Source organism: Sebastes umbrosus, chromosome 4 (assembly GCF_015220745.1).
Source record: "Sebastes umbrosus isolate fSebUmb1 chromosome 4, fSebUmb1.pri, whole genome shotgun sequence".
Taxonomy (NCBI): Eukaryota; Metazoa; Chordata; class Actinopteri; order Perciformes; family Sebastidae; genus Sebastes; species Sebastes umbrosus.
The window spans coordinates 10,065,604-10,078,098 of NC_051272.1; positions in this window are offsets into that span (position 1 = coordinate 10,065,604).

Here is a 12,495-nt window from a genome sequence, read left to right on the forward strand (position 1 = left end):
CAGGTTCAGAGCCCTCTGGGGATCCTCATCGAACCCACATGGTGTTTCTGTCACATCACAAAGTGCCGGTCCGATCCATCGATCACACTGGTCAAGTTCACAACAGAGCGCACTCAGAGTGACCGATCACATCTTATGGAAGACAGAACCTGCCAAAATAAAAAAAATAAATGAATAAATGATCTGATAAATAAATAAATATATTATTAAATCCAGCAAAAATAATATTAAAAATAAATGTAGCCATTAATTATTCATCGAATGTGACATTAATTGATATTTCTGTTTTAATTTGCTTCTTTATTTATTTATCTTTGTATTTATTCCCTTATTTATTTATTCTTCTGTTTACTTTTCCCTTTTATTTATTTATTTATTTATTTATTTATGTATAGCTAGCTAGCATATAGTCAGGCACCCTGATCCCATGATGACACACATTGAGTGACAGCCCCCTCATTTGCATAATGAGGCATAAATGCATAAAAAATGTGTAAAGAAATGTATAAAAAGAAAAGAATAGAGAAATAAATAAGTTTGGGGAAATAAATAAGGGGTGAAATGCAAAGAGAAAATCGTGAAGGAATAAATAAATTCTTAAATACATGAATAAATATAAACAATTAAAAATAAATATAAAGTACATTTTTAAAAAAGTTTTAAAAATAAATAATAATTAATAAATGCAAAAATAAATTGATACATAAAAAAAATAAATGCAAGCATGAATATATTTGAAAAATAATAAAAAAGTAAATAAATAAATAAAAGGGGAAATTAAACAACAGAGTAAATAAATAAGGGAATTAATACAAACATAAAGAAAGAAAGAAGAAAAAATTTAAACAGAAATAGCAACTTATGTCACGAGCGCTAGCTGCGAGCTGTCTGCTCTGCTCACCCAGGCCCACCTCAGCTCCACCCATAACCCCCCCCTTTTGCCCATTTTTGGATTATCCGGTTGTAAGGCTGTGTCGTCGCTGCCAAGATGGCGACGTCCGGAGCCACCCACTGTGAGCTTCATAACGGCTCTTCAGAAACCCAAGAGTGATGTCCAAGTCCCCAAGAAGCACACTGGGCATTAAAGCAAATTTTCGTAGTGGCCAAACTGCAGTACTACAACTTCCATGTCCGTCACATGATGCCATTGGGCCCAAAAATACTATTTCCCATAGATTTACATTGGGAAAGAGACGTCCATAAATCTGCAAATATATATATTTTTTTTAGGTAAATCAATTTCCCAGTATGAACACTTGCATAGTCTTTATTTAAATCATTAGGTCCTAAAAGTTGTAAAATGCACTAATAGCCAAATCCAGATTTATTTTCCTTCCTCCGCTCATGTGAATGAGACCCAGACTGGAGACTGAAGATTGCCGCATGATCCGGGTACTTTATCACTCGGCATTTTGGCTTAATGCGCCGCTGAGTAACTCTCATAGGAATGAACGGGCACCCGCCTCCCACACTGTATCCAGTTCTCTTTATACATCCATGTCATGGAGACTACGTCCGTATTTTATACAGTCTATGGTAGGAACCAATGGGCTTGGAGTTGAAAGCCACAGACAGGAAAAGATATTTGCATCACTGAAACCTGTTTTTATAAAAAAAAAAAAGTGTAAACATTACAACCTGAAGCACAGATGCCGCTGACTTGAAGAATATTCAACAGTTTATTTCAGAAACATCCTTTTCAGAAACACCTCAGTAATTGGCTGTTTAATTAAGATGGAAACGTCTGTTGTGGCATGTTTAGGTAACATCCGTATGAATGCGACTCCTTCTGTTAACTCTACATGTTTACTTTCTGCAGAGGCCTTGTTGATTTAGGTGATGGGAACCGGCCGCTCCTCGCTCCCTCCGACTTTGATGTTTGGTCGGCCATTGTGAGGACGGCTCTGAATCGCAGCCGGATGGTTGGTTAGTTGGTTGGCAGCCATTGAACCTTTGCAAAGATTAACTGTTATTACCGGCGTCTTTGTGCATCCAGGCTGCTCTCTGCATACCAGCGGCGAAACAAAACGCTCCTCTCCAGCCTCTCCAGTGGAGGAGGCTTCAGAAAACAGCAGGTCCGATTCGCTTTTATCTGCACACTGACGGGAGTATAAGAGCACTAAGTGGTCTCTCAACTGACAACAAGTTCCTTTTTAGGAGAGAAGAGGTCCGATATGCACTGTATTAGCCCCGACCGCCACACACACACATGCACACAATGGAAAAACGTTCTATTTTGGGACAGACGAGGTCACAGATCACCTTAATAAAGAGGCAGGAATGTGTTGAGACACTTCTGCGTTCACTCCAACTATACGATCTCTGACTCTCCTCGTACAGCCTCCCGCAGCACTAATGAGCTTTGCATTCAGCCGTTCATTCAGGCAGTCCTGCTTGTATTTGAAACACATGGTGAGTAACACGCTGCCAACACACGTGACCTCTGACCCCGGCTGATACTGCACAACACACCGTCATGAATGTTGTGTTGAATGTGTTTGTGCTGGAGGAAGAGAAACTGCAGCAGCTCAAAGCCATTTTGTTCAGTTTACTAAAAGCATAAATCAAAGCAGCCGTCACCTGAAGAAATGAAGTAAAACAGTGAGTGTTAATAATGTACATGAACGTATCTGATTCTGGTTGTGAAGGTCAACTCTGGTCAAACTCATTACACACATAAAAAACAGATTTTTATAGTTTCAAAAACATTATTGAGGAGCTGTTGTTAGTTTATTAAGTACCACCAGCTAAAAATAATACAGCCTATTAAAACAGTGCTGCTGTAAATCATGAAGGTTATAATGATCAGTTTTTTTAAACAGTTTGGTGCCGTCGCTGAGCGTCTGTCGGCCTAGTTTTTGCGGTGTGTCACGCACCGTCGGCTCTAGTCTGCCTGTGTTTGAGGTTTTTGGCGGCAGAGCCCGTTGGTAAGAGAAATCACTCTGATTGGCTGTTCAGCTTAAAGGAATCAGTGCACGAGAAGAAAAACAGAAGTGAGGAAAGCAAGCCAACCAGTAAAGTCAAGAGGAAAAACACAGAAGGTTCGTATTTTCACACGACATGGTCATCTGGAATGAAGCTAAGTGGTGAGTGAGAGTGGTGAGAAAAAAAAGCTGCTTTGTTTCATGTACGTATCATAACAACAGCTTGTATATTTGCTGTCCTCGGTCTTCCTGTTTCCCATTTTGAATACTGGGGATGCTAATTTTGAATTTTTTCTAACTGATAGCCAACCCTCGTTAACCGATTATTTAACCGTTAACCGACAGGATTAGTACGTTTCATGCAGCGGTGCTATTTTTACGGCCTAACGAGCTGCCCAGCTGCAACGATAAAGCTTTGCATACACTGTACGATTTTAGCCCGTTTCTGGACCCAAATTTTGAGCGGCACGACTCGATTTTAGAGTCGGATCGAATTTCAGCTTCGTCGGGCGTCATTTGCCGTGCAGTGTACAGGTGGGACCGAAATTTTGGTCGGCCATCCACAGGCTCTCACACAGCTGAAGCAGAAACACAAGCCGATTCCCCAACGTCAGCGTCTTCTTTCTACTTTTTTTTTTACAGTAATCAGAGCGTAGCTATCAAGATAACAATGTACAATAGATATAGTAAAAGGTGGCTAGTTTACCTCCAATTCTCTGTGCAAAATAGACAAGCCATACTGTCTACGTCTTCCTAGCCACCTGCAAGTCCATATACGCCACTGTCCCTTTTTTTAGACGTTTCAGCAGACAGGATGACACAGATGAACAAGGCAGCACGTTTCTGCCTTGTTAGCATTGTGACCCATACAGACCTCTGTTAGCAAACAAACTTCACCTGCCTCAGAGCTTTAAAACTAATCTTTATTGACAACTGTCAAAAGCAAGAACGGCCCTCAGGGGCCGACAGGCATTGTTTTTTATTTATTTTACACGTGCAGTATGAACACTCAGCTCATGGCTGATGATCGGACCGTACAGTGTGAGCACATAAATCGTGAGTTTTGTCTTTACATCGCAAACGATCTACTCGTACAGTAGGAGTAGGAAGTACACAACAACATTTCTAAAATCGTACAGTGTATGCCCAGCTTAAGCTGATGCTCAAACAAATTAATTCCATCATTTATGCTGCAGTGTATGAGCAAAACGGGCAACTGAGTCCACAATTCACCCTTAGAGAAGAGTTACTGTAGCAACCTGCGTGTATTATCGCGGACACATCCAGCCAATTTCCCAGTAAAAGTCTCCACCGCATCATTTAGTTTAGCTACCAGGTTGTCAGTTGTGTGTCAGCCTGGTGGAACGTTAGCGAGCGACTGTCAGACCGTGTGTGTGACGACGATGAGTATGAAGTTATTGGTAACGTTGTAGCTGTGAACGTAGCAGTGCAAACTGCAGTGATTTGAATCCCGCGGTCAGTAAAACTTGTCCACTCTGCTCATCATGCATTTTAAAAAGTAAAAAGTGTGTTCACACAGAGGGATTATAATAACACACTCTGATCAGAGGTTTGTCTGCTCCACTTCTATTTGTCAAACATGTGTTTACTGCATCCACAATCCTCCTGGAGCTAATTAGAATTGATCTCTGGTAGTTTTCTGCGTGCGACACAGAAACCTGTTTTACTGCCGACCGCTCAGTTCACTTTCCCTTCTCCCCGGTCTGTTTCCTGTCATGCTGTTATTTAGATGAGTGGGTTCATTTGAGTCATGCAGCGTAGCAGAGTGAGTGTAGAGGTTTGGGGAGCAATGAAGGTCAACTTGACCTCTGATGACTCAGCATAAATTCCCAACACAGGGCATAATTGAACTGTGATTGGCTGAGACTCATGACAATAAATACTGACATAGAGAGGCGAAGTCCTCCTTCCGGTGAACCATGATGGGACCTTATTTCGGAAAAAATATGAACGGTAGTCAACGGAGAGAGAATTTTTTTTTTTTTATCCCTTTTGAATTGCGCCATGAATAACACATATGATGTTTGTCAATTTAAAAGATAATTTTGCAAGTCAAGAAAGTCTCAGTTTGTTGTAAAACTGTTGAAGTATCAGACTGTGAAAATATGTAATTAACACCTAAAAGTGGCGTAGCGATGTCTCTCTCTACGTTACGTCTGTGCGTGGAACATATTTAAGTTAGCTAGCTAGGTAGTGTTAGTGACGTACTGTATATTGTAAGAGACGAGAGATGTACTGTAGTTCACTGAGTTTCACCCAAAACTAAATGATACTACGACAAGCTGCGACTTTCTTGACTTGCAAAATGATTTAAATGTACAAACATCATATGTGTGATTCATGGCCCAATTCAAACGGGATAAAAAAATGATTTGACTCTTGCTATTGACTACCGTTCATATTTTTTCTGAAATAAGGTCCCATGGGGTCCACTGGAAGGGGCGGGACTTCACCTCTCTATTGTTAAAGTGTCCCCACAATGAAGTAACGCCAACTTCTTGTGGGGGAAAAACATTCACTCTGTATTTTTAGAGAGGAGTTGTGGATTCTCCCATTCACTTCAATACTGCCAGAGTTTTATTGGAGCAGGATTAGAGAAACTGCAGCTTAATGTAATTCAACATTTAATAAAATACTTATTTCTAATGTTCTGGGTTATTGTCCATGCAAAGATGACAATTTGACCCATATGAAGTTTGTCTGTTGACCAGCAGGGGGAGACTGTGACTCCACGTTCTTCTGTCCTCGGTGTGATAGATTCGGTTGTAAACGAGACATGAATTCCCCCCGAAACAGAACGATTTTTCAAACCAGTGTTGGCTTTTTCTCAATAAACCTTCCCACTGGTCCAAAAGGAGCCGTTTGCCGGCGACTCCGAGCACAACAGAGCCACCTGACAGAGCCGCCAGCCAGCAGAAATTCACCTCAATGCCTTCAGAAAGCTGCTTTATGTGTGTCCTGCCTGCAACCGAGGGAGGAGAGAGGAGAAAGGCCTTAAAGAAAAAGAGTCTGCAAAGTGCAACTCCAAGCTGTAACTCCGAGTTTCCTAGCAACATGCTCTGCAAGATGAAACCAAGAGTTCTGCCGACCTCTCTTGATCTGCTTTTTTTTTCAGCGCTGTTTTATTGTTGTCTTACTGAAGCTAAGTTTGTTTTTATTAGGTAAATACCGCGGTGTTTTTTCTATTGCACAAGTTCCTGTTAGTGTTCGTAATCTCCTGAAACTCACATCCAACCACACACACATTTCTCCCTCAATGAATTTCCAACAGCAGCATTCGCAGAAGCATTTGCATGTGTTGTTTTTTCACTGTAATCTCTCACTCTGCCTCAGACCTGTTGAATCTTAAAGCTCCCCCATTCTCCCCTCCCAAGACCAAGACAAAAGCATGAATGCATAATTAATATAGTGAAGCTGCATTTTTAATTGTTGCTGGTGTTCAAAGTTGCCCAGTGGCATTGTCTCTCGGTTCGGGCCGGCTGCTTCCGATGGCAGAGCTTCATTCAGGTCTTTTTAGGGCCCGAGCGCTGCAGAAGCACCGGCAGACAACGGCTCCAAGCTCGCCTCTTTTCTCAGGGTGTCTGCCCGCACAATGGACTTCCTTAGCCTGCACACAAAAGAGGCTGGCGCATGAAAAAACACCCAAATTCAATGGCATTCCTCTCCACAATGCACTCTGAGAATATGTGCTTGTCCCTCTCCCTCTCCCTCTCTCCTCTTTCAGCACGGGGTGATGTATTAGGATGATGTGTGAGGATCAGGAAGTGAAATATTACTGCATCAAAATGAAACAAATCGTGTAAAAGTGAGAATGGTGACAATTAAGCAGAAACAACCGTGCTAGCAGCTCTGTGAGGCGGTACTTATGCACAGTGATGAAAAGTCACAGGATCACCAAAGTTATTACAATCCATCCTGAGGGGAACGTGAATGTTTGAACCACATTTCATGGTGATCCACCTGATAGTTGTTGAGACATTTCACTGAAAAACCACAAACCTCATTGTGACCCTGGAGGAAACATCTTCTGAGAGCCATGAATGTCTATACAAACGTTTTGATCAGATATCTAATAATAATAATTAAATAATAAATAAAATAATTGACTCTTTCAGTCCAAAATGGTGGAAATGTAGCTCTGCTGCTGGGCTCTGACGTTGCAATGGAACAAATTGACTTTCACTTCTTATCAATATACGTTCTTTGGTTCAACAAAAGACTAAGTTGTGTTGTGCTAGTAGCGGTGTGGCCACGCCCTCTTTTGGGGGAAACCAATCCCGTGTCCCTCATAGATGGTAACAGAGTAAACAGAAGGAGTTGAAACATGTCTCCAAACTTCTACATTAAACAAACCAGTAATAGTAATAACGTTATGCCCAAGAGTTGCTGTTTAGTTGGTTGCACCAACAATAAATCCAAAAACGCTGATCTCCGATTTGTTTCCCTGTCGTGTCCTAAAAAAGATCTAATAGAGGGACTTTATGGTTCCAAGCTATAGACCAGACCAGCATGGCGTCATCACCGAGGCTGCGCTCACTCTTGGGGGAAAGAAACTCTCCGTCACAGGAGAGAAAATGATGAAAAGCTGTTGTGTAGCGGGTTAACCGAGGCTTTCACACTGACATTTGAGTTTCATACGATACGTGAATATTCATTGTCAGTGTGCTAAATGGCTAAATGATGCTGGTGACAGTGACTAACATGGCTAGCTAACGTTAGCTTGAGTGTGAGGCTGCTGCAGTAATACAGTCATACATTAACGTTATAGCAGCATCAGACTGTCGTCTCCAACTAAATCTCAACCGATAGATCAGACAGTTGACTATTAACACTTTGGTTGTTTATAGAAAACACTTAACCTAACGAGATTCAATCAGATATGTAGAGATGTCTGGATAAGCAATATCCAACCCCTGTACCTTCTTTTATTAAGGTATCACAAACGCACAGGTTCAGGGAAGATTGCAAAATAATTATTAGACATGTATAAAACACAATCCAAACATACGTCAAATCACATTGAAGTCTATGGGATCTTCGGTTTTCTTTCCCCTAAAAGGGGGCGTGGCCTTGACTTTTTGCGAAGTACCCGTATGTGCCGGTCTAGTATATCGTGGGTGTTTGAACAGGTTGTTGTTCTCACAATGTTGTGGATCCATCAACACACACACAGTCACTCTGCTGCTGGTGACATTAGCTCCCCTATCACATCCTCTGTGTGAGGAGTTGCAGTGGGTGAGTTGGGAGCCGGAGGTTGGTGGGGTTTGGGTGTGGGGGGGGTGCTCTACCATTGTCGGGCGCACATTGAGCCCCGTTGGCACGCCGGCCTGCAGCTTACCACCGCAAGGCTGCTGGGAGCCACAAAGGGCCACGACGGAGGGAGAGTGGAGCCGGGTGAACGTCACCAACACCCGCAGCCTAATCCTCCTGCCCTGTACATCTGCGCCGGACCGGTTTCTAAAGCCAAACCCCCTTTTTTTTCTCTAAAATACCCCCTCCTTCCCATCACGCACCAACTCTTTTCTTTTCTCTCACTTTTATTCTGCAGCAAGAGAAAGGACGGGCTTTTGTCGTGGCCCATAGTGTCACACAGACACAAGACCTGAGGCTGCCAGTCGTCAAATGGAAGCTCTCTCTGGGCCTTTCACTGCGCTCACTTTGCTCATGTCGACTCGGGGAAAGAGGGGGAAACTCTTATTTTAGCACGTGAAAAGGCTCCAGACGGGGACATGAAGGCCGGCTCTTCACATCGGACACAATTGACTTTGAAAGCCGCCGTTTCTCTGAGAGTAGTAGGGAGTGTTTGCCGGGATGTTGGCATCATGTTTTAATTGAATTTGACTGTCAGCAGGTCTCAAAGGGGCCCAAACAAGCTTATTATGAAAACGCTCTTCTGGGATCCTGCTGAAGAAAACCGGGGACAAACATTAAAAAAAAAGGTCAAACGGCCTTTACATGCTGGTGCAATTATTCTGGTTATTTCATTCTTTTACACGAATAAATGTAAATAAATAAATAATTTCAAAAACGGTAAAAGAAAGACAGACAGAATGGCTGTTAAAGGATAAAGCTGGTAGTATTCGACATTTTTCTTACATCAACAAATCCGACGAAATGACCACTCCTTCTTAAAGAAGCAACACACAAAATTAAACGTAAACATATAAAAACAACAAAAACACGAATCTGTCTGTGCTATCGGTGCTGAAGAAGATCAATTATGCACATCACGTAGGTGCAAGGCTATCAGAACAGCACCAGTAAAGAAGAAGGTAACGCCTGCGCACTACTCCATGCCACAATATTTGTATTGATTATGTTTTGGTCCTGCTTGGATCTTCAACAGGTCAAAGTATTTGAAAAAGTGGAAACCACACCCATATTTATACATAAAGCACACCAATAGGCAAACTAGCTCTGTGATGGCAGGTGTAGTTCATCCAAAACACCAGCGAGATAAAAACATCCACAAACAATTTGATAAAGTACATAAAAACAGTAATACAACAGCCATATTTCTAAATATCATGCTTCTAAACATCATATTTATGTCATATTAATCATCTCATATATCAGAAAATCAATCACCTACGTTCAAAAATATTTAGGGCTGTCAAAGTTAATGCGATAATAACTAGCTTGTCGTGAAGGAGGATAACTAACTTACGCTCTGGCATGGCCATTTTCAAAGGGGTCCCTTGACCTCTGATATCAAGATATGTGAATGTAAATGGGTTCTATGGGTACCCACGAGTCTCCCCTTTACAGACATGCCCACTTTATGATAATCACATGCAGTTTGGGGCAAGTCATAGTCAAGTCAGCACACTGACACACTGACAGCTGTTGTTGCCTGTTGGGCTGCAGTTTGCCATGTTATGATTTGAGCATATTTTTTATGCTAAATGCAGTACCTGTGAGGGTTTCTGGACAATATTTGTCATTGTTTTGTGTTGTTAATTGATTTCCAATAATAAATATATACACACATTGGCATAAATCAGCATATTTGCCCACACCCATGTTGATAAAAGTATTAATTACTTGACAAATCTCCCTTTAAGGTACATTTTGAACAGACAAAAAATGTGTGATTAATTTGTGATTAATCGCGATTGACTATTTTAATTGATTGACAGCCCTGAAAAACCTGCAACAGGTGGTCAACACTTTTCCATCATTCATAACACCTGATGTATGAGTTTGGGAAGAAAGAGATGAAACCTGAATGGACTGAGCGTGTCATCTAATGTCAAATAATGCATAGTGTATAAGATGCTTTAATGTAAAGCTTTACAGTGTAGTTGTGTTTGAGCAGGTGATATGAACCCTGTAGAGCAGCCTATTCAAGTGGCGGCCTGTGGGCCGAATCTGGCCCTTTAATCATTTATAAATATGAAAAAAGTATTATAATAATAATAGTTTCTTCCAATAAGAGAGTTGATTCCTGTGCATCAATGTTATAACCTGCTAACAAAGTTTATGGGTGTTTACACTGTTAGATTATCATAGGATTATTTTATTAGTAGGCTAATTAGCCCGTTCATTAGTTATGTCTTGTTAAGCACAGAAATACTTATTTTGTTAAAAAGTTTTAACCCAGGCTGTTTAAGCAGAGGGAATTTAAAAGAGTCAAACTGAATAAAAAGAGATGTTAAATGCAACTTTGTGTTTATTAAAACAACAATCTACTAGGATTAAAAATGTATATTGTTTTGACATTTAAATCCTGGCTTTGCATATCAGACAGAGGAAATTTAAATGTCTGGTCCCTTGGCATGTCACTGTTTATCAACTCTGGTCCTTAAAAAGTGATTGAATCGGCCTGCTTTAGAGAATAAATGAGAGCTGAGGACGCCATCTGGTGGAGTTAATAACAAACTGCAGCCTGATGCATGCTCTTCATAAATAACTGCATCACCGGCCTGACACCGAAACTAATGACAATAATGCCTCAGTGGAATAAACTCTCCATGATTTCCAAATGTGTTCACTTGAGATTTTCAAAATCATGCATGGAAATAAAAGTGATGTTTATAAATCATCTGTGTTCTCTCTCTGGTTTCACATGGGATGGGACACGAACAGCAAAAATGAGTACTACGCTCTTGCTGGCCCTTCAGTCCGTCTCTTTCTGAAGTCTCAGCCTGAGAAGGTGGGGGTGTTTGTGGATTATGAGGAGGGTCTGGTCTCCTTTTATGATGTTGATGCTGCAGCTCTTATCTACTCCTTTACTGGCTGCTCCTTCACTGAGAAACTCTACCCACACTTTGGTCCTTGTAATAAGAATGGTTTAGAAAACTCTGCCCCTCTGATCATTTCTCCTGTCAATCACACTGAGTAGAACAACCATTTGATTTTCTACAGAAAGATTCACTTTCATTTAAGGGCAGGGTTGGTAAAGATTTTAGAAACATTTTTGTTCTACTAGTTTAAATTCTCATTACATCCTGACAGCAATCAATAAAACAAATGATCTGACAAAAAGAGAAAAAAGTCTGGCATCTGTGGCTCTCGCAGGACTGTAATAAACCCGTCCAATCATTTAATTCAGCCCAAATCTAATGATTGGACGTGCCATCTCTCTACCTGCGTGCACTCTGCTCGTACAGGGGTGGTAATTATTAATCAAATCATTATTTTTATAATAACGTTTTACTCTGTTTATGTGCAATGGACAATTAAGCACCCTACTGGACTATGCACACACTGTAATGAGCTGGAAACTGTCAAACATGTACTGATAGATTTCAACAGGTGTGATGACGGAAGATGGGAATTAATATCAGGACTAATTAATGGAAAACCCAATATTGCATCGGGGAATCAGCTCGGAAAGTACGCAATCTTCTAATTAATTACTTAAGAGTAACAGGAACAACATACAGACATGTTTTTGAATTTTTTCCCCTGCCAATCTACTGCTCCACACTCCAATCCAGTAGGTGGCAGTAATGCACCAATAACATGCTATGCCAACCGCTGTTAAAACTCAACCATCCATAATAAATACTGACGTGTATTTTGTGTGATGAAAATATATGTAAGCTATTTTGTTGAGTTGTTCTCTTAGCAAAATGTTTTTAATGTGGGGGCAATACGTGTATTTTCCCAAATTAATAAATACAAAGTGCTTTGTGGCTGTTTGTGTTGTGATGCTCTGCTCTGCTCACATTAAATGCATTATTTTCTTGCCACAACAATCGTGCTCATCTCGTCTGTCTGCTGTTTTTCCTTCAGCACTGTGCATGATTTGTTTTCACAATGCATTGTGGGATATTTGAGTCCACTATACAGGGTAGGCCTATAAAAATCTCACTATAAATTTAGACAGCACTACAAAATGGCAGACTCACTCTATAGTTCATTATATAGTGAGTAATAAATGATTTCGGACACAGCCTTAATGTCTCATCCACACACTCTTGTCACAGAAAGCATGAAAGCCGGCCGCCGCTGTAACTTCTAGTTACGCCACCTGCTTCACGTTACGCCCCTCTCTTGCAGACTGCATACAGACCCCACTCGGTTTAACATTGAATTGGTGCTG